Genomic DNA, 22756 nt, shown 5'->3' with positions numbered 1-22756 from the left:
CACTCCCTGACTCTCTGAAAAAAAATTAAATGTACACGACACGCCCCTTGGGTCCCTGGGTCCTGCATCTGTCATTTCCCCCGCATAAGACTGCTGCTCCCAGGCCCCTCTGGTATAGTTCTCCTTGAAGACTCAGTTCCAGGTGCTCAGAAGCCTCTCCCCACAAATTTGCCACATCGCATGGCCTCTGCATTTCCAGTCCTCTTCCGCACGTGATGGTGAGCTCCTGGGGGCGGGGCCTGAATCATGCTCCTGTTTGACCTCCAGTGCCTGGCTCATAGTAGGCGCTCAGGTGAAAACAAATTCCAGCAGACCCACGCTCTGCTGGATGGCCGTGTGCTGAGGACCTAGGTAGAGTGGCTGGGACTCACTTCGGGAGTGAAAACGGAGCAGGAGGGAGCAGAAGCGGTGAACCTCACCCTGGGAGGGCCAAGGCCCCGCTTGGGCCAGAAAATTCCTGAATTTTGAATTCTACTTATGGTGACCATGTTTTTCAGACCAAAATTTGGAAAATGGTGTCCTGTTTAAGGAATCCACTTTATTGGAATGAATACAATCTTGAGAAATCAACAGAGCCTTTTAAATGCAGCATCTATAGCTCTACCAAGAGGAAAAACATCTCCGTGGAGCCGGGGGAGGTGGACAGCGAACTTCCTGGTGCTCGGAGTTGGGCTGTAAAGCAAGCCTCAGCAAAACTGATAGGGTGGCACAGGTTAACATCCTGCCAGGGACCCAGGTCCTTGCCACCAGTTGGGGTCCCAGCAACCCTGCAGCCCCGCTCCCAGCAGGCCACAAGGGCTACAGGCTCCTCCGCAGCCCCTTCCCAATGCCCCAGGGGCTCTGCAGAGAGAAGAAATTTGCTTTTTCATCTCCCTCAGGTCCCGCTGAGTTGGCTGGACATTAGTTTGAGCCACTGAAGGTCCCGGAAGAGGCTGTCCTGAGCGTATGAGCTCCACATGAGAACCAGGGAACGGAAGGGCACGGCAAACAGCTGCCTGGATGTGCCTCCTTCCTTTCCTTCTAGAAAAGCACTGGTTTCCTGCTTCTAAGAAATAACACTGCTTTATTCAAAATTCTGTTTGGTGTTTATTTCTTCATAGAGATTTAATTAAGAAGGAAAAGTATATGACCTTCCTGCATCACTTAATCCTGCTGTGAGGAGCTGCAATTTACTTAGGAGGGGCTCAGAAGAGTGCAGCAAGCTTCTGGCTCCTAGCAGGACACTTCCCTATCCCTGTGGATGTGCTAGGTGCAGGGGAGGCCAGAAAGGAGAATGCCCACTGCCCCTGCAGACCTGACCCAGCATCCTGGGGAGGACCAGCCCTGCCTCGCCTAGCAGGACCCCAGGTCAACAGACACCCAGGAAAGGGAAGGTGCCTGGGCCTTGCCCTCAGAGAGTTCCCCACGCCTAAAGATGCTCTCACCTCATGAGCGGCTGGGGTAGTGGGGATGGGGGACCTGCGGGCCCCGCGCACTGTGGGCGCTGTGGACTTGAAGCAGCTCATGCTCATCCTCCCTCGTGAGACCTGTCTCTGTTCCGTACTCAGCACTAGTTTCCTTGCGTTTACCGCGACCCTTCCGTAGACGCGGAAACTTCAGTCCCTGTGGCAGGTCTTACTGCGCAGCTGCCTGGCCTTTCTGCAACCACTGCCTGCCAGGCTGACCTTCTCCTGGGCTCCTCTGTGCCAAGCTGCCCCCACCTGCCAAGCTTTTAGCCCACCTCAACTTTCCCTGGCCTTGGTAACCCATCAGGCTGTCTTCCCTGCTGCCGAAACCTGCCCTGATGGCCTCACTGCAATTCTTAGTCTCTCGTCCCCACCGTCCTCAGGCACACCAGCTTGCCAAGTAAACCTGAGGTCTAAGGGATGTTGGTTCCAGAGTCTGCCCAGTTCCCCTTGAATGTTATCAAAGCCAGCACCATGGCTAACTTACCTTAGGGTCAAGTTTCTTTAACACAGCGATGCTAAACCAATTCACTGCAGAATTACTAAGAAGTAACTAAGTTTAGACATAGCCATGCATGCAAATCACAGGCCTTCAGAGGCAGCAAGAACCTTAGACCTTAGCTCATCTAGCCCACCCACCTCACTTTAGAGTTGAAAAGAGTCAAGCTCAGGGAGGGGCAATGATTGCCAGTGGTCGCACAGCAAGCCAATCATTTACAAAAGCAATATTGATTTCTCTGCACCCAACTGATGGTCTAGGTACAGTCCCGCTGGGAAGCAGGATAGGACTCAGTGGCAGGGTTGAAGTCCAGGGCGCAGCAGCAGGGAAACGAACACATGTCAGTGGCTAGCTTCTGGCATCTCCGAGGTTGGCATTGATGGAACTTGGGTCCCAAGACGTAGAAAAAAGGTTCTGAAAACATTTGGTCCATGCCGCTGCCTGCAGCCATGTCCATATCCTCACCATGTCTTTGGCAATCCTGTTTCTACTCTCTTTCTCACTTACTCAACTAAACAACTAACATGGTCCGACTAAATGTCACCAGTGGACCTATAAACTAAGGCAAATCAGATCTGGGCTCTTGAATTCCTCACCACCCACAGAATATGGGCCTGAGGACAAGTTTGGGAGAGAGAATATGCTTCTGTTGGCAACCTCAGCTTCCTGCCTGGGCCCCCCTTCAGAGCTGTGCTCCCAGGGAGGAGGGAGGACGACAGGCCTAGCCAAGGAAACACCACGTGAGGAGCCTCAGGACCCCATGCCTGATGGCTGTGCTGATCTAACTGGGTTGTAGGAGGAGGAGAAATCTGAAGCCCCACATGACAGAAGGTTCCAGCTCAATCTGCGGCTTGCGCTGAAGAGCTAAATGACACGTAATTCAGTTAAAGGAGAAGGAAGCAAATCTCATCACAACAGTTGAAAACATGAAAACAACAAATAAACAGCTGCTTTGAGCCAGCAACAAGGAGGCCAATTTGATCTTCGCAGAAAGAAAAGTGCCATCTTGCATGTGTGTGTGTGTGTGTGTGTGTGTCTGCACGAGCGGGCGGACGTGCGTGTGTGCAGGGAGGGGCGGCACACTCCAAGAAGCAGCAGCTGCAAGCGGTTGAGAGAACAGCATCAACCAAGTTCCTGGAGCAATCTGTGCGATTAGAGCTACACCATTCACAGCACAGAGCAGGGTCCGAAGCTTCAGCGCTCAGGCTATACCCACTCGCAATCCCCCGCCATGCTCATTCCCCACCTGTTGCAGCCCGGCTGGAGGGGAAATATCTGGACTCTGACTGCCCAATGTCCTTTTCTTGAAAGTGTACCACACACCCACCAGCCACTGGTGAATGTGAGACAAATAACACAGGTCCTCCCCTTCAGTGTGGGAGGTAAACAACCCCGAAGAACCACAGAGGAGCACCACAAAATAGGCTTCCGGACCCCTCCCCAGGGTTAGTGATCAGAAGCCACTGGGGCCCGATGAGTCTGTGTTTTAGCAGGAACCTCGGGTGATTCCTTTACACACAAGGGGTGAGGTGACAGATTGTCTCTAAGAGCCTAAGTTAGCTATTGCTATAATAACTCTACATAACAAAAATAAACTCGCAAAGTCTCAGCAGTGTAAAACAACAGTCATTTGTTCTGACAGATCAGCAGGGCAACAGAGGCAGCTCAGTTCGCAGCTGTAGACCCTGGAATGCCAGGAGGCTGGGGGCAGCTCCACGTGTATTTATTCTGGGTCCCAGGCTGAGGGCGCAGCAACTCTTCCCACAGCAAAGGTGGAGGAAGGCAATGTGGAAACCCAGGAGGCCTTGGGGCCTGATGTTAGAACAGGCTTGAGGTCACTTCCACCCATGCAGTGTCCAAAGGAAGTTGCACAGTCAGTCACAGGGTCAAAGGATGTGGACCAACACTCAGAGGAGTGGAAGACTGGGGCCCACTGGTCCTTGCAGTTTCTTATTTCCTTCAACAAAACAGCCTCAATTTTCAATTATCCTATCTGTAAAATGGGTGCACAGTAATCCCCAAACCTACTACCTCATGGAAGTATTGAAAGGATGTAATAGATAATGTTCTTGATGGTGATTTCTAAGCTGTAGGGGCTGATACGTACATTAGCCAACATGTCTGTTACCCCTATAATGTGAGTCTGAAGAGGTGGAGGAGAGTGGTAGCCCAGATGACCTCTCTGTTCTGTCAGGCTCTCCAAGTCTGTGTGTCAGTCTTCATTCGCTCACTCAACCTGCTCTCGTGCTCTCAGCTCAGTGAAAAGCACAACAGGGGCCACCCTTGGGTCAACCCAAGTCTTCCTGCTGGAGAGACCGCAGTGATACTTCTGAATGCCCCAGCCAAGGGATCCTTTTAGCACAGCACCTAACTCTATGTCCCCAGATAACGTTACACTCCTCTTCCTGAATACCGTTCATCATTTGGGGCTGCAGGAACACACAGATCCCAGGTAGTCAGCAGTTACATCACTCTCAGGATGCCCGAAATACTAGAGCTTTTGGTAAAGACCCCGCTGTGTCTGATGAATTTGTTGTGGTCCCCATGCATTTGTTCCAAAGAGGTCTGCCTAGTACCTTGGTATTAGGGAAAGACACAGACTGATGCTGTGGCGTCTCTGTCCTGATACATTAACTGCGATGGGTCGGCAGGTGGAATTCTGGCTCAGCTCTTAAGCCCTGCTGCCCGCAGTGCTGTGATATGTTATTGGGCCACTGGCAGCCATGAACCTGGAAGCAAGTGTGCCCTCTGCTGAAGAGGCCCCCGGTGTCTGGAATAAGCCCATGGCTCCCGAGCCTAAGCTTGAACCCAGACACCGGCTCCTATATCTTCCTTTCCAATGTGCATCTAAGATTTAGCTTTCTGTGTGTTTCTGGGGATGGATGGATATCAACCTGCATCTAGCCACTCCAGGCAGCCTGTGGTCTGAAGCCCCTTCTCTCCCGCATTGTCCCATCACCCCAGTGATGGAACCCATAGAACTTCTTCCCAAGCTCCTCTCCAGCCTGTATTAAGAATATTGACCTACTTAGATAAAGACACTTGTCTCTGGGATACAGGCAGACCAGGGAAGATGCAGGCATGCTTTGTGCGTTTCCCAATCTGCGCCTCTGTGTTACGTTTATGTCAGTCTCACCTAGAACTCAGTGAGCTTTTTCAACCTCCAGACGCAAGTATTTGGCAAACCCCAAAAGATTTTCCCGTATTATTTCTTTATTTATTGCTTCTCCATCTGTTCACTTTTCTCGTTCTGGAACTCCTACTATTTACATGTGAGATCTCCAAAATCTGTCCTCCAAATATCTTATTTCTCCTCCTAATTTCCAACTCTTCATTTTCGCTGCATAGTTGAGATTTTTCTTCCTTGTGATCTTCTAAGGCACTGATTTACTTCTCTGTGTTTGCCATCTCCTTTAACATAGCTACTGAATCTTTCAACTTGGAAAACATGACTCTGTCTTCCAGGAAGCCTTCATTGTACCATGGTTTACCCGCCCTCGTGCTCTAGTTTCATAGTCACTATAGTTAGAGTTTGTTCTCTGTGTCCTCAAGAAGAGCCACCTACTCTGGCGTTCCAGCCGCTCTGCTCTCTCCTGCTGGAGGTCCCCTTAGGTGTGTTTTATTTTCCTTAGATGCCCCACGTTTACGCTGTGGGCGCTGGCAGGCTGATGTGTTCCCTTGAGCAGCAGCAAATGTGATTGCTGTGAGTGCCAGTGGGAAGCCGCCCGCCCTCCATAGAGACTCCAGGAGGAAGCCACTCTGCTTCTACCCCTTGGTAGCCTGGTCAGCACCCTCTCAGTTTCGGGGGTGGGGAGGGATTCAGCCCACCCCTACCACCTCCCGCAGCTTCTCTGGGTCCAGGGAGACCAGCTATATCCAACTGTTACTTAGAATCTTCCCTGAATTAGCTAATATTCAAACTTAACATCCAAAACAGAACCCTTGGGTTTTCCTGAGAAATGTGATTCTTCCTCCCACTATCCTCCTCCTTCTCCAATGCACGAACCTAGGACTTGTCCTTGAGTCCTCGACTTCCCTCACCATGCATATCCAAAGCCCAAGTCTTGGTTATCCCAGGCCTAATTACCACATTTTCCCATTAACATATTTGCTATGTCTACAGTAATCAGATTTTCTTAAGTAAGCTGTGCAGTCCTGGATTTTGACTGCCCACTTCTAACGATTTATTCAGTCACTCATGCAACTCAGCAAATATGTAATAAGTACCTACTGAATGCCAGGCCCTGTGTTAGGTGCTAGGGAAACAGTGGTGAACAAAACATGGCCCTCAAGATGTTTATTGTATGCAGGTGTGAAAACATGTAACTCAACAGGGAATTCAGCACATAGGGCCAGTTCTAGACCGGATAAGGGCCGAGTACTGTAGGGGCGGAAGGGATGGCTGCCCATTCCCTCTGATTCACGTAAAGGATCCAACTCCCCCTTTCTTCCCTGCACCTTCGCTTACTCTTCCTATTCAGCAGAAGTCCCCATTAGCCTTGCATCCTCCCTGTCCCACTCCCCATGGGCAGCCCACTCTCTTTTGATGGCTGCCTCCTTCCTCTCACCCATCTGTCTGGCTCCACCCCCCTTATCCTGGCAGGAGCTGCAACATCCCCCTACTCCTAATCCTATGGAATATGGCCAAGAGGACCACGCTGCTGCGCTGCTGCCTCCCACAGTAGCTGGGGGACTGCAGTCAATCACTTTCTCTTTTCTGCTGCTCCTACTTCCAATACCCAAAGGCGGTACAGTTTAAGAGAAGAAGATCCTAGCTCAGCAAACCCTAATTCTAGCTATTCTCAGTGCTACCAGCCTTATGACTTTAGGCAACTCTCTGGGCCTTCTTGGGCCTTCTTGGGCCTTCGATTCCTGTTTTGTAAAATGAATCAAATTACAGGCAAGATTCCTTCTGGAGGAGAGGATTTCACCCAGAATTGACATCCCATTAACTTATACAACTTGTTTACTGTAAAACTGATGGAATGTAGGACTCTTATCTCGGTAAAGCAAAATCAAAAGGTGGACGTGATGCTGCTTTCACACTTAGATCCTGTCTAGCACCCTGGAGCCTTGGCCAAGTGAGCCTTGTGGACCAGAGGCATCCACGTCACCCGAGCACTCTTCAGACGTGCAGCCTCCAGGGCCTCCAGAATCAGAATCCACATTTTATTCAGACTCCAGTCAGAATCAGAAGATTCCTAAGTGCTTTACAGTTTGCGAGGCACTACCCAAGAGGACACAACCCAACGTGTCAAAGGGAGGCAGGTTTCAGTTTTAAAGGAAAGAAATAACTTTTCACAGAAGAGAGCAGACCAAATATGGGATGGGTTGTCTAGAAGGTAGTAGGGACCTCTGCCATTGGGTTCAAACACTTCTCAAGGATGTAGGAGAGGAGAACAGAGTATTCTGTAGGAGTGTGGATGCCTTGGCCTGTGGGCTTCCTTCTAACTTAAGGGTATACGATTTTTAAATTCTGGCTCTGCCATTGCCTCCGTTTCCTCCAGGGTGGCAGGGGAGCCAGAACTCACACCCACTGGTCATTTTCACTGGTTTGGAGATGGCATCACCAAGCATGGATGTCATGGTGGGAGGGCAGAGTACAGCAGAGGAGAGCCACAGGGTCTGCAGAGACGACATTATTCACTTCTCATACAGAGACCATTTATGAAAAAGGCTCCTGCACCTACTTCAGGCCTGGAAACCTCATTCCTTTTGGACTGCAGGAGGGCCCTTTCTCCCTTCCTGGTCAAGGGCCTGGATTCTCAATTTAGAAGCTAATTCTCGTTCAAATTAGTCCATCTCACAGATAGAATTAGAAGCCGGGCGATGATTTGGAAAATACAATCAATTTAGTGCAATTGTTCTTGCATGTCAGCTCCATACAATAATGAAGATTTTGCTCCTCAAGCTCTAACGCTGACAAGGAGCTGTTATCCACAGGAGTGAGGTTGGTCTGATTAACACAGGAGCTACATGGTGAAGAGGCACCCAGGCCAGCACCAGAGAAAGAGGCAGGAAGGAGAATGACCAGATTCTGCTGCTGGGGGAAAACTCGACCAGAGCAGGACAATACATCTCTACCAGGTCAGACCACAGGACAGGGCCCATGTGAGTGCACCTGTGAGCACACCGAGTGCATATAATGCACCTGTCTGACTTTTAATAAACATTTACAATAGCTGATATTCATTGCATTGGGCATGTGGCAGACATTGTGCCAGGCGAAGCGGCTGATCTAATGAACAAGACACAGTCTGAACATCCAAGGAACTGAAGTGAAACTATGCCCAGACCATAAAGAGTAAGAATGATGGTGGTGAGGATGGTGGTGGTGACGATGGTGGTATGATAGGCATTTCTTCACCAAAGGCACCACTGCCTGGTGACTGATTTTCATGTGCAGTGAAAGATTGTTCTTCCCATTGCTCATCTTGGCTATGAGCTAAGAGACATTAAAATGCTTTTGTACAAAGCAAACAGTATGCATATTTTATGAAATACGTTCCTCTGCCTGTTTAATTGTGAGATGTTCAAAAGAGGCAGAGAGATTCACCATTCACCACTGGGATGATTGGAAGGGGTTTCAGTGTCAGCCTTGGGAGGCCCCCTGATGCCGTCCTGTCCTGGTTCTCCAGGCCTGTGGAGGAGGGGGCTGAAGGGCTAGGCCCTGTGATGTGGCCTGGCCACTTTCTTTGCTCCGGGGGCCTCATTGTGTCCAGTTGTAAAATTAAAATGTCTACTTTCCCACTGCTTAAGGTTTCTCAAGCCTGGTTTATCACAAATCACTCTGCTGAGATTTACAACAATAATGGTGGTTTTATAGGTCATTAGAAGTGGCTCATTCTGGAGACTCCTAGAAGTCACCCACACTGGGTTTCCAGAAGGATCTCTAGTGATCTTCCCAGGTGCTTACACTGCTAGGACACTCCCAACCTGCCCCTAATCCTTAGTCTAGAATGTGGACATTCCAGTCCCTAGCAAAACAACACTGCGGCTCTCAAGGTGGTTTCACACTGAGGCTCCTCTGGGCCTTCCTGCCTAGCAAGTGTGGACCTCTACAGGTGATCTGTGGCTGGCCCTACCAGGCCAGCCCTAGGGGAGGACTGTGCAATTGTCTCAGCTACATCAACAGGCAAATGTCACTTAACAAAGCCTTGCATAGGTTTATCAGAAAACCGATGGCCCGGAGCCAGGAACCTCTTCACTGCACACCAGAACTAACACTTGGAACTCGGCTTTCAGTTCTGCCAGTTAGGTCACCATCACACAGAGTCAACTGTATCTTGATTTGAGGACTCTATGGGACCAGGACTCCATCATGCCTTCTCTACACCAGGAACTTGCCATCAGTCCCATAGAACACCGTCTTTATTCCCCTGCAGTGTAACTCTTCCATTGTTCCTTCTCCCTATTAGACTGTAAGCTCATCGAGGGTGAGTAAGATGTACTGCCTAGTAACCAGCATCTATCAGGCACCCAGTAAATAGTGGTTAGATGAGCAAACAATAAAAAGAGAAGCTGAAAGATGAGAACATATAAACTATTGATTTTCACAGACATATAATCCTAGAAGTTAAAAGGATCTTAAATATCACCTAGCAACCAGAAATGTGTGTGTGTGCGTGTGTGTGTGTGTGTGTGTGTGTGTGTGTGTGTAGCCTGTTACCCACTCAAGTCAGACACCACTAATTGGTCATGGTGCTCTGTGCTGCTTACCACAGATGCAGCCTCAGCACACTTCACCCATCTACAACTAGTCTACTGAAATCTGCATCCAGGATAAAACTGATCTGCCATCCCAGATACAGCTGAGCACCCTCCTTGGGAACATGAGTCCTCTTAGCCTTCTCCAATCCTCCCCCAAATAGTACCCTGTTTTCACTCATATGCCTTATCTAGCTGTCACTTTAAAGTAGGTCTTGCCTCTTTCAAAGAAACACAATGACAAGGCTTTGAAACAGGACTCCATGCGGTTGTTGCCTGGCTTCTACAATGCAATGCCTTCCTGCCAAACCCAAGTTGGGCTTCCAGAGTCCTGATACTGCTTACATCCAGATGCAAGAACATATGCCTCTCATGAGTGGAGCTGGCCTCGGTGCTGAAACATGGATATGTATATATGAGACTGTAAAACCTACATTATTGAGGATTTAGGGTGTTTGCTTTACTGAATGAGGGATTAGAGACCAGAAAGCCCAAAATGACCATCCGTTTGCAGAAAACATAGCTGGAGAATTAGAACTGTCAGATGTGTGCTCAAACCCCGGGGGCCCTATTAAAGCCCTCCCTAATTCCCTAGACCTTTCATCTATCACTAGGCTATGTGAGAACAGATCACCAGTTCTCTACAGGGCCCCTGCGTGCTTTCAGCCAGGAAGTTGTAATCAGATAAAAAGCAGTTTTTCCAGCTCCAGGCATGGGTGCAGCCATAGAGGCTTGGGAGCTAACTGTCTGGGCAGTAGGCCCAGGACTTCGATCTTCAGGATCTCAGTGAAGGACGAAACATTTCATGTTTTGATGAGAGCAGTGCCCAGGATTTCCAGTGACCTAGCTCCATCATGTTTTCTCAATATCTAAGGAGGGAGTAGCTTTGTCCCCAGCACTCAACATGCTTTCTATTCGTGGGTCCATATTTCCTCTTTCTCACTTCCCAGAAATCCTGCCAGACTCTTGATAGTCTCATAAGGTCAGCAGGGAAATATTCTTCCATCTCGCCAGCTTCCCATGATCAGTGAGTCTGCAAGGAAGTATTTGATGTGAGTTACCTCTTTTCCTATCTGGAATAACACATAGTTCAGACCATATGCAGCTTGGGCAAAAAACATCAATGTCCAGTAATTCTGAGTGTCCTTCTTCCCAATTCTGCCACCCTCTTGGCTCCAGGGGAACAAAACAAAAGTCATTGGCTTTAGGCATCTTGAAATGGAAGAGTGAGATCTTCCAATATGCTGAATTATGCTTCTCAAACCTTTCAGTATGCAGCCTTTCTTTCAGAACGTGCCTGAACAAAATCCACTGTTGTAAGTCTGAATTCACCAAGTGTCATGGTCTTCTCTTCCTCTTCCATCCAAAAAGTCACTGTACCCCAATCCCGTGGGTGATCACAGAAAGGTTCTGAAGGCTGCTGCCCACAAGAGACCCCTCCACCTCTCCCAGGTTTTGGCATTTGCAGTAGCCCCTGCCCAGGTCTGTCTGGCTCCTCGATGACTCAGCCCTCTGCCCACCTCTTCTCCCCTGCAGAAGAATCCATAGTGGAAGGGGAGATAGCAAGGAAAAGGGCAGAGAGCAAAACTGAAACACTGAAGCCTCAGGCTGGAGAAAACCATGGGACTGAAAGCAGGAGCTAGCCCTTCGTTCCTTTCTTTCTCACATCTATCAAAATTCCTGGCCAGAGGAGGTGCTCAGAATTTGGATGAATGAATAAATGGCAGCAAAGCATCCATACGACAGGACCCCTCGCACCTTCTTTCTTTCTGCCAAATCCCAAAAGGAAAGGGTGAGGAGTCTCTTATGCAGAAGCTCTACTAACACCCAAAGGTCTAGGATGTTTGCTCATCACCCCGGCCACGGAGGGGAGTTTGGGCAGGAAATTAAATGACTCCATCCATCATATTTATTGAACAGCTACTCTCTGGAAGACACTAGTGCAGGAGGTCACTCATGCACACGAATCCTCAGACTCCAAGCAGAGAGTGTCCTTGCCACTCCCCATGGCTATCTCCTTGTTCTCCACTCTCCAGCCTCACTTGCTGTGTTTGTTCCTCAAGTGCACCGAGCCTCCTGCCGACCCCTCAGGTCACCTATTGCTGTCCTCGCCTGGCCCGTATTCCCCAGGTTTCAGCTCAAACATGGCCATCTTAAAGAGCCTCTCCCTGCTCCTGCCCTCCCAGGACTCTCTCTAGCTCGTGACCCTATTTCTTTCCTTCCTGTATCTTCTCCACCTCTGTTCGTTCTGTGCACTTGTCTATCTATGGACCACTAGCATATAATCCCCGAGGTGTGTTCTGATTATGAGCCTGAGTCCTGGAACTAGGCTGCCTGCCTCAAATGCTGGCTATGTCACTTACTAGGCATGTGACCTTAATTAAATTACCTAAATACTATGCCCCAGATTCCTGACCTATAAATGGAAACTATAATCGAACCTCGTCACAAACAGTACCCTTAAATAACACCTTATCATGAAATTAGCTAATGCGCATGAAGATCTGGAACCTGACCTGGTGCATCCATACAAAGGGCCTAATTGAAGTTAAGGCTCCTAATTGCTAGCATTTACTGCTGTGTCTCTGGTGCCCAGCACAGTGCCTGCCATATGACTAGAGCTCAGCAAATATTAGTCGAACACAGGAAAGCCACTGTGGTAAGTCTGAATTCATTATGCACAGATGGGTGAGAGCCTCCAGACGTGTCTGGATAAAGCGCTATGGAACTGAGGGGAAGAGCAGTTTCATTGCCAGAGGTGCCTGAGGGTCAGGGGGGCTGCGGGAGACAGCACCAGCCACAGAGCTCAGGTTGGGAAAGGCTTCAGGGACTCGGGAGGCAGGGGCTCTGCAGAGTAGTTAGGGGGTAGTGGGGAGATCAATGGGCAATCTGGGTTATGTTCACTTCTGCAAGAGGACAGAGAACGGTCCCAGCTTAGCCTCAGAGATGCTTCCCTAAGTCTCAGGGCTCTGCTCCCATCACCTCTTATGCCTCCCTCAGCCGCAGAAAAAAGAAAGCAAAACAAAATGACATGACTGAAGTGTTCCAAAGCCATGCAACTGCACCCTTGCCCTGGAGGTAGAGACTGGAGCGGAGCAGGAGTCAGCCTTCTTGCACCAGCTCAGGAAAGATGCTGGCCTGGCTTCTGAGAAGAAGGGAGGGCAGGGGGGAACCTGTTGACCACATGACCATTTTCAACATTTTATAGAAAACAGGGGTGTTCAAGATCCAAAGCTCAGACCAGAAACCTCCTAATGAAATGGAAGAGTTAAAAGGTCTCCTCCCCTTTCTCAATCTGGGCCATGAGCTCCACCACCCAAAAGAGCACATCTACACACATCCAGCCAGGAGCCACCATGGGAACATTTCAGACATGCCTGGCAGACACCGCAAAGCATGGCTGGGTCCCTGGGAAACTCGTCCTGCCTGCGGAGGCAGAGGGCAGCTCTTCCTCCTCTCACTCCCCCAGCAATCTGGCGGCACCTGGGTGTGCACACTTGTGTGCACGTGCTGTCATCCTTGCCAGGGCAACGACATCATGTGGGGTGGGATTCCTCACCGAAGAATCCCACTGGGACCTTTTCACTCACATCAGCAAAATCACTGCTACAGATTGCTGGTGAAGGCAAGGGGAGATTGGATGGCCCTCAACAATTAGACTAGCTAAGACTGAGACAGGCGGGGTGAGGGCCCGGGGCCCTGGGGGTGAGGGCAGCGAGCAGCATAGCTGCGTTGCCTCTCTGGGGTGGTAGTTGAGAAGGATGGCTGGGCTGAAAAGGCAGCATCATTAGGAGTCTGCAGCAGACCAAAGCTCCTGCTGAAAGAGAGGGCAGGGCAGACAGAAGCCACGAGGGGAACAATTAACTGATAAGAGTAAACTAATTGTTATTCATATTAAATTAGGGCACAGGTGATTTGGAGAAAACCTACAGACCCTCCCAGATGTTTTGCGGATTTTGCATTGCAAATGATGGTTTTACGGGACTCTTCTGGGATTCAGATTATGGGAACTGGGCCAGGACCAGAGCGGGGGCAGGGCTCCCGTCCTGCTTAACTACACAATAAACACATAACGGTTTGTCCCAGAGGACAGACCCGAGCTTTGCATACTAAACATGCTGGTGCTAGGCTTTGGGGGCCTCTGAGAAGAGGGGCTCACTACTGGCAGGGAAGGCAGGGGGAGGGGAAGATCAATCATTCAGGGAGACATGGAGGTGCTCCAGATGTTTGGAGCAAGGGCCAAGCTTGGGGGATGCACCAACTCCAGACATGGGAGGGAAGGATTTCCACAGACCCTGCAGAGACCAAGCAGGAAGACAGGGGTGGGAGCGTGGCTGACCTGGGGGGATGGTGTGCGTATGCATGTGTCTGTGTGGGTGCAAGTGCTATGAGGTCAAGGGCATCAAGCAGGAGCGTCCATATGCAAGCATTTCTATGTGCACATGAGGTACTTTAGTGTGTGTGTGTGTTCATGTTGACACATTTGCATGTGTAGCTGCCTCTATGTGCATGTTTTGTGCCTACATAGACGTCAGTGCACGTGTGTGTGTCCATACACTTGGGATGTTGCCAAAACTTCCCACCAAAATGAATGGCAGGCCGTTGTCTCTTCACTGAGCCTTATCATGCTAATTTTAATCTCTATTATTGTTTTAAATTGGCTCTAAAAATTAATATTAAAAATTCTGTAAACACAGCCTGGGACTAACATGCAAGACAGGTCCCTAGAAAGAGGCTTTATTATTACAATTGTTCCTGCCAGAATGCTGAGGGAAAGCCGAGAAACCCTGCAGACAACATCTCTAAGCCACAGTCCAGCAGGACCAGGCGGACCAGAGCCCAGTTAGTCTAACCCCCTGTTTTATTACTGAAAAGACTGGCCCAGGGGGAGGTCTATTGCTAGTGCCTTGAGAACCCGCCTGAAATCCAGGCCTCCCCATTGCCATGTTTCCGAGGTCTCCCGAGCTCACCCGGGTGGGTCTGTTTCAATGTTGGTAAAACGAGACAGTCTTCATGATCTTTTCTGTCTCCCATTTGGTGATTGTGTGGCTGCGGCTGTCTGGCTCAGCAGAGGGAGGCAGGCAATGTGCCCTCCGGAATGGCCTGGCTACTCCTCCATGCTCTCTGGTACTCCCCACCCCACCATCCTGCTCCTGCACCTGCCCTTCAGCTGGTGTGGAGTCTAAAGAGAAGCAGAGTATGGAGGCAAAGAAAATACCAGGAGAACACCGACTCAGAAAAAGCCTCTTAGCAGAGTCTAAAGGAGAGGGATGTAGTAGGGGCAGAAGAAGGCTGAGCAGCACTGGCTGGGATTCCACTCATTAGGAGAAGGAGGAAATGCTCCTGTACTGCAGCAGGAGGTACTCAGGTTAGATTCAGAGGAAGTTTCGAGCGCATGACAAGAAGGGGCAGCTATCCCTAGAGACAGTCATTAAGGACACATTCACCTGTCTGTGATGATGTGCACGGTGAGGTGAGGTGCCTTCCTCCCCTCAAGGTCTTGACCAAAGTGGCTGATTCTGCAGCCTCTGCCCCCACCCCACCTGCACATCCTCAGTGGGGAGAGCAGAGCCGGGCCCTGTCCTGACAGGGAAGAAAAGCTGATAGAAAAGAGTTCCATGATCCTCAGCCCCGGCCCGAAGTAAGGGGGCACAGCTGTGGTTAAGCAGTGCCTAGCCATGGGGCTGGAACTGGTTTCCCTGTCAAGGAAAGAGGGAGACCCTGGAGAAGGTACCAACAGTCCCTGGTCCCGCCGCGAACCTCGCCCTGGGAGTTGGCCTCCTCCTGGGGCTGTGAAGAGGATACAGCGGGTGTGGCCAGGTGTCCAGGAGCACTGGGAGATGCCAACCTCTAAAATGAGTCCAAGGATGGCTTCCAAGTCTCCCACAGGCTGACGAAGGAGTATCTGGAAATAGCTCCTTAGAGGGCTTCAGGCCACCTTACCAATGCGCCCACAAACGTCCAAGCGCGCGCCTACTCACTGGCCTCGGTCCCCTGCCCACCAACACATCGCAGCGGTGGCCCGGGAAATTCCTGGAGAACCCGCTGCCCCCGGCCTCCCCGCGCCTCTGCGCCCACGCAGGCCTCCTGGCCCTCTCTCTGGAATGCCCGGTGCACTGGCCCGGAAGGGGAGGTTGGGGGTGAGGCTGACGCGAGCCTGCTTCCACGGGGCAGCAGGGCCCACAGGTGGGGCCGCCCTACGGCCGCCGCCTGAGGACCCCCGCGACCACCCCTTACGAGCACACCGTATCCCGGCACGGCACCGCCCGCCCCCACCAGCCACCTTCCATCCGGGGTGCCTGAAGCCAAGGAGGAAGCCGTATACCCCACCGGCTCCCCAGCTCGGCCCCTTGGTCCCAGAGAACCGTCCCCCCGCCACCCTCCCTCAGCAGCCCGGCCGGAAACAATCACCCTTTGAGAGAGACTGCCAAGCTGGGCGCCAGGAGCAGCCAGGATGGAGGCGGGGTGGAATGGGGGTGCAGGCGGGGGCCGAGCTTTAACTCTCGAGAGCCGAGATCCGGGGGTGCTTTCGGCCCCTGCCCGCCACCCCAGCTCCCGCGCCCGAAGCAGGAGTCGCCTCCGCAAGGGAGGGTGCCGGGGGAGGTGGGGGGCGGTGGGGAGGTGATACCAATCCCTAGGGGGGTCCCCTCGCCGGCCTCCCTCCTCGCGCCCCCGCCTCGGCTGGCGAGGTTGGTACCGACCATTAGCAGCTCGGGTCCCGCCGGCGCTGGCGCGGGCTCGGGGCGGGGGCGGAGCGGGGGCGGAGAGCGGGTGGGGGCGGGGCGGGAGGCGCTGGCACAGCCGCGGCGGCACCCGCGCATCCGCTGCCACCGAGGGGACTCTGCGCCGGCCGGGTCGGATCGACTCCGGCCGCGCGCCTCGTTCGCCCCGCTCCCCCCACCACCCCCGCGCGTGCTCCCCGCGGCGCCCTCCCCGCTCCCCGCCCCCCGCCTCCTGCCCGCGCCCTCCCTCCCGCGCGCTCCCAGCCTTCGGCCGCCGCCTCGCTGAGCCCAGAACGAGCCGGGCAGGGGCGGCGGGGCCGGGCGGGGCTGCGGGCGGGCGGGCGGGCGCGCGGACCCCGCGGCTATGAAGTGGCCCCCGGGGGCCCGCAGCCCGAGAGTTCCCGGGGAGGGAGGCGCGCGCGGCCCAGGGCAGCAGCCTAGGGGCGCCAGGGCCGGGGCGTAGGGGCCGCCGCCCGCGATGGACCGCGCCGGGGACGCTCCGGACTCGTCGCCGCAGGTCAGTGTTCCGCGCGCCCCCGCGGGCGCCCCGCCGCTCACAGAGCCCCTTTCTGTGTCCCCATCGGTGCCCACGCCATGTCCTCCCGGGCGCGCGCTGGGGCGTGTGTGTGTGTGCGTGTGTGTGTGTGTGTGTGTGTGTGCGCTGCGCGCGCTAGGGGCAACTGGAATGGGGGCCGAGAACCGAGCTGAGGCCGGGAGGCGCTGCTGCCTAGGGGCTACGAAACAAAACCCGGCACCACCTGCCCTTCTCGACCGGGATTAGGGGAAGAGCTGGTTCTCAGCAGCTTCTAACAATTGGCCCGGGCTCTCCGCCGTCAGTTCCTGGGCCCCTCAGCAGGTGGTTTCTGGTGGTCGGATAAGGAGTCAGGGGTCAGTCGCCCCCCACCTCCCCACCCCTGCTGCCCACCAGCCCTCTCTGGTTAACTTAGGCACTGCCAAGTTAACTCTTTTCAGGGGGTCTGAGCTCTGCGGGGCATGCTGAGGAACCCAGGGATGACAAGGGTGTCAAAGGGCCCTTGGGACCTTCGGTGTAGCAAGGAGGAAAGAAGCGCGACCAGTTCACCACCCTCCCATCTGCGCCTGGTCTCAGATCTGAGGTCCCAATCCCTACAGAGTCAGAGCACACAACTTCCAGAAAAAGGAAGCTGAGAGTTGAGGCAGGAAGTAGAGAAGGAAGCCACCGGGTCCGACAGTGCCAGGGAAAGGAGGTGACAGCCCCATACCAAGCAGCTAAGGTCGAGAACCACCCCCACATGCACACACATGGGAGCCTTGGCCAACCTCCCTGTGGCCTTCCTACCCCAATCAGGCCTAGCTGCATGGATTCTTGTAGAAGCTGAAACTGAAGGACTCCATAGATTTCTAATGTACGGGACTGTAAAGGGGGCCTTTTACTGACAGTGGCTAGCCCGGTGCATGGGCACCAGTGTGGGTACGGTGCCCAGTGGGTCCTAGAGCTCGGGCTGTGTAGCATGCACTGTTGAAAATGATGGGGTGCAGACGTCCTAGTGCCTAGCACTGTGCAATGCCTGGATGTGTTCTTGCAGAAATGGGAGGCGCACCACTCCCTAAGTTACTAGGGCTGTGGGGCATGTTGTTCTAGGGTTTTCTAGGATTTGTCTCCTGTGATGATGTTTCCTTACCTCTGCTTGGTAGCCACTACAGAGATTGAGACATTTCCTCCCAGAGCCCGCTCAGTTGGTAACCATTAGTGACCTTACTGAAGCAAACATCAAGTCTTCCCTTTCTTCCATAGGGTGAATACCCTTTCCTAGGGTCTTCAAACAGACTTCTCACTCTGCCCAGTTCACGCCTAGCACTGCCAAAGGTTCTGGAGCTCGTGGCATTTTCCCTCTGCCCCTTTTGATGGAAACGGAAATACTTGCTGAGGTTAACGGGACTGGGAGAATTAATGCATCTGTGCCCCATTCAGCACTGGAGCTAGGAGCTTGCTGTTCCTGTTTCTGTGCCTGACCCCAAGGTGCTTGGGGATCACCACAGGTCCAGGCGCTGGGTTGATATCTATGTCTAGGTTTCTGGCTGAGCAGGTACTCACTGTTCCACCAGAAGCAGGGGGCAGGTAAATCCCTGAGCAGATCGGCTCCAGCAACAGGATTGGCATCCGTGGCAGAGACCAAGGAGCTTCACAGGAGGATGCCCAGGGGCAAGCCCAGTTTCCCGGCTCAGGCTTCTGCAGAGACCTGGAGGTTCTCATAGTGGTTTCTTGGGAGTGAGGGGATCAAGTCAGATGTACTTTTCCTAGTTGTGGAGCACGGGGTGATAAGGCAGGCTGGGAGCTGGGAGTGAGATGTGGAAGAGGATGCGCTGACTGAAAGGCTGAGTGGACAGGAGCATGGGGGACTCCATTGTGTCTGGAAGAGAGGGATGATGCTCCTCTCTTCTGAAAATGGAGGGGAGGAGAGGAAGGGGCCCAGGAGGAGAAGGAATCAGAGAGAAAGCCTGACACAGGCAGAGAAGGAGGCAGTGAGACGAGACAAAGGCACAGAGGTGCACTGGCGGACGGCAGAGGGAGGTACACAGGCAAAAGTCAGGGCGTGCCGAGTGGTGAGTTGGGGCGGGATGGGGGCCTCCCCATTCCCCCACATTGACCTCAGCAATTGTCCACCCCTGCAGGAGGCCCCTCAGTAGAGCAGTTGGACATTCTATAAGGAAGGTGCTTTCCTATGGCTCTGATGAATGTAAGGGTCTCTTAGAGAGAAGCCCAAAGGCAGAGAGAGGACAGGCTATGAGGTCAAGTGCACCAAGAGCTTGCAGGGACTTTCAGGGACACACTTTGGCCCCTGATGATCTCCCAGTGCTGAGGGCTCCTCTCCATCTTCTGGCCCCTGCTGTAACCCTCCTGGTCCTGGAATGCAGGGCAGTGGCAAAGGGTGTGGGGATGGGGAAACCTGGTACTCGGGGAGAAGAAGAGAGGGCATGCACCCCCTCCCCAGGCCTCCAGGCAAAAAGACCTTTGGAGACCCTGCTGAAGACTAGCCAGGGGACATGGAAGAAGTGCACTGGGGACAGGCCCTCAGCCAGGCTGTATGAGGTCCAGTCTCAGCTCCATCTGTGGCTAGCCGAGTAGACTTTGGAAAAAGAGCTCTCTAAGCCCCAGCTTCCTGAGGATCTATAAATCAGGAAACTGTCATCTCACCAGTTTTTAGAAGAAATACTAGATGTATTTTAATTTAATCTATGTATTTTATACACTCTCACCCCCTTTCTTCCGGGATCAGGCTGGCTCTAGAATTTGGAGTAGCAGTGTCAGGCCAACCCTGGAGCCGATCCCACTGGAATGGGGCAGTCTGTCCCGCCTCCCTCCTCACCCGCTTGGGTCATCATACCTCCAGACTCTGGGCTGGACCCACCCTTCCTTATCCCGACCCAAAGACCCCAGAGCATACCTCAGCTCAGAGTTCGTCCTTGCCAAACACAAAATAATGTTTTCATGTCTAATTAGTGTTAAATAGAATCCTTCCAATTTTTCAGCATGGTCATCTAAAAAAAATCATGAAACTTACAAAAATTTCATATCTGTGAGCCCTTCTTATCCATGCTGAAAGGCGGTCAGAGGTCCCCCAAAATTCAGTTCACTTGCACCAACACTGACCAAGCACTTACTGTGCTGGAGGCTCTGCACCAGGTGCTGGAAGCATAAAACATCAAATTATCCAGAAATCCAAATCTAGTGTTTGCTGGTTAGCTTTGGAAGGGTTATGTGGGTTTTTTCTTCTTTTCTTTTCTTTTTTCTTTTTTCTTTCTTTTTTTTTTTTTTTTTTTTTTTTTTTGCAGCTACAGCAAATTTACTTTTCTAATGAGGTTTAGCTCCAGCCAATATTAAAATGAGCCTGCACTCTGTGCACACACACCAGCTGACAGCGGGGCAGAGGCAGCCTCCGTGCCAAGTGCCTGGCAGGGATTAAGGCTTTGCCACTGATAAGCCCAAAAGTGGAGAATATAAGTCTGGATCAAGAGTTGACTGGATCTGAGGACTAACCTTGCCCAGGGGGGCAAGGGTTCCATGGCTCAGTCTTCAGAGCCGTGGCAGGAGCTCTCTCTTCTCATACATGGGAAATGTGAGCCAGCTATCTGCTCACAAGAAGAAGAGCAAGCGGGATGAGGAGTGGAGACACGGAGGCGCGGCGTGGGGAGTGCCAGTGGTACTGTGGTTGGAGGCCTGGCTCTGCCTGTCCTCTGGCTGGCTGTGTGGGCCGGGGTTCTCTCCTTCCCCTCTGCCCATCTTGCTTCCTCTGTCTAGGACAGGTGAGCAACCTGGCCTCTGAGGCCATTAGTCTGTCTTTGGATTCTGGGCTACTCATTCGGCTGTCATCCAGAAACTATTAGAGGCCGACACAGGGTGTCGGGGGCTGCTTCCCTCCCCACCCTGAGCAGCTCCTCAGTCACACCGGCCACATTTCAAGTACGAAACTGCCACATGTGGCTAGAGGCTGCCATCTTGGGCGGCACAGATACAGAACGTTCCCGACAGCATGGAAAGTTCTAGTGGACAGAGTGTTGTGGACCTGAGCCTGCACGGGTGATTTGGCAGGTTGGCTAAGTGCAGGGCCATACTAGCTGGACTCAGATCCCAGTTCTGCCGCTTGATAGCTGTGTGGCCTCAAGTAGTTGCTTAACCTCTCTGGACTTCAGACTTCCCGATTTTAAAATGAGGGTAATAATAGGATGTTTCTGAGGAGGAAATGAGTCATTACAGTTAATCATGCTAATCACTCAGAGCATGCAATAGCAAGGGCTTTTTTATTTTTTATTTGAAAATAGGAAGCCATTTTTATTATTCATGTATTTAACAATTCATTTAAATGCTTGTTGAAGAACTCGCTCTGCCAGGCCACCCACCCCCCATTAACACAAGGCCTTGCTACCTCTCTGACCCTTCCTGAGCCTCTACCTCCTCCCCTGGGATGGGATTATTCCTGCACCATGCATCCCTGGGATCGAGAATGAGATGAGGAAAGTATCCTCTCTTTATGTGGACGAAGCCAGACAGAGGGGCTGATGCTTTTTGGAGGTGGGTGCAACTGAAATTCTGTTTTAACACTAAAAAGCATCTGCTAAGCCCCCATACTTTCAAAAGAAGGGCAGCAAAGGAGGTATGGTTAGCTGGCACCAGCCAGCACCGTACAGAGCAGGGATGGAGGAAGGGATGTGAGGGTCCCCTGCCTGGGCTCACCCCCTCCCTAGTCTGGAGGGCAAGATATCCTGGAGGCCGCCCTGGGCTCAGCCCAGGGAAGCGGTGGGAGCGGGGCCTGCAGGCCTTGGAGACCGGCAGACTGTGCTGCTCAGAGCCCCGGGTGCTGGTCCCAGCTGTATCTGCAACCCACTGTGCCGCAGACTCTGGTGGGGCCTCAGTTTCCTCATCCAAGACAGGAGAGGGTGCATGAGCATTTCCTTACCTGGGAAGATCTCTTTCACAGAGCCAGAGGCCAGATGGAGGGAGCCTGCCTGCCAAGCCACCAGGGGTGGAAGGAGAGGGCTAGACTGAGGGGCAGGAGCTGGACGTAGATAGCCAGGCTGGCACTGGACATCCCAGAAGTAGGATTCTGTAACCCTGAGCTACTCCCTTCTTTTCACTGATGAGGGGGCCGGCACCCGGAGCAGCTCTGCTCCTGTATAGGGCCACACAGCAATGTCACAGGAGGCAGAGGCTTCGTGCCCAGTGCCCTCCCTGGCAGGCTGTTGGTGCTATTGGCAGACAGATGCGTAGGGGCTGGGGCTGAGGCACAACACTGAGACTCCCAGGGCCCCTCACCTTCTTTCTTCTCCCTCAGACAGCTGGCCCAGGAAAACCAATCGCAACTATCCCTGACAGAGCCCTGGGCAAGGTCAGCTCCTTCAGGCCACAGGCAGCAAATTAAAAATACAGACAAACTTTAATGAAACCCATGAATCGCTAGCCTGCCAGAGTGTGTCCATGCACCCTGACCAAAGGATCTCGCCAGGCGGTGAATGTCAGCAGACCCTCGGAGGCTTCAGGCCTGGGTTCAGGGCTGCCCAGTGCCTACCTTCCCGACATGAAGCCCTCTGGGTCCCCGTAGCTAACTGGGGGTCCCCTTGAGGATGTCTTCCTAAGCCTGAGGAGATCACCACTGCTCTGACACCCTTGAAGATAAGTCGTGACCCCCAAGAAGTGCCATTGCTGGGTCCCTCTGAGGCAGGGCTGTGGGAAGTGCCGTCCCTGTGGCAGTGTTGACAGGCTGTAGGTATATATCAACCCCCCAACCCTGCTTGCCTGCCCCAGCCCTTCTCTCTCCCTCCTCTTCCCTCATCCACAGACCACAGAGTGGGAGAAACGGCCACTTGTGGCACGGGGAGGACACTGAGCCCGGGGAGGCCAAAGAATC

At 52.7% G+C, this 22756-nt stretch overlaps 1 protein-coding gene across 2 annotated transcripts in view; it reads left to right on the top strand.

The window, feature by feature from the left end:
- Nucleotides 1-16450: 16450 nt before the first annotated feature.
- Nucleotides 16451-22756, top strand: part of B3GAT1 (beta-1,3-glucuronyltransferase 1) — a 31821-nt gene continuing 25515 nt past the window's right edge. Inside the window, exon 1 of one of the 2 annotated variants that reach the window (XM_021672491.2) lies at nt 16451-16890. The gene's annotated coding sequence lies outside the window, so the exon portion shown is untranslated. The remainder of the gene's footprint in view (nt 16891-22756) is intronic. The other variant, XM_021672497.2, reaches the window with a different exon arrangement.

The sequence above is a fragment of the Aotus nancymaae genome, unplaced genomic scaffold, assembly GCF_030222135.1.
Source record: "Aotus nancymaae isolate 86718 unplaced genomic scaffold, 86718_ANA_hifiasm-v0.15.2.pri h1tg000012l, whole genome shotgun sequence".
NCBI classification, from domain to species: Eukaryota; Metazoa; Chordata; class Mammalia; order Primates; family Aotidae; genus Aotus; species Aotus nancymaae.
This window is presented reverse-complemented; position numbering and strand designations above follow the sequence as displayed.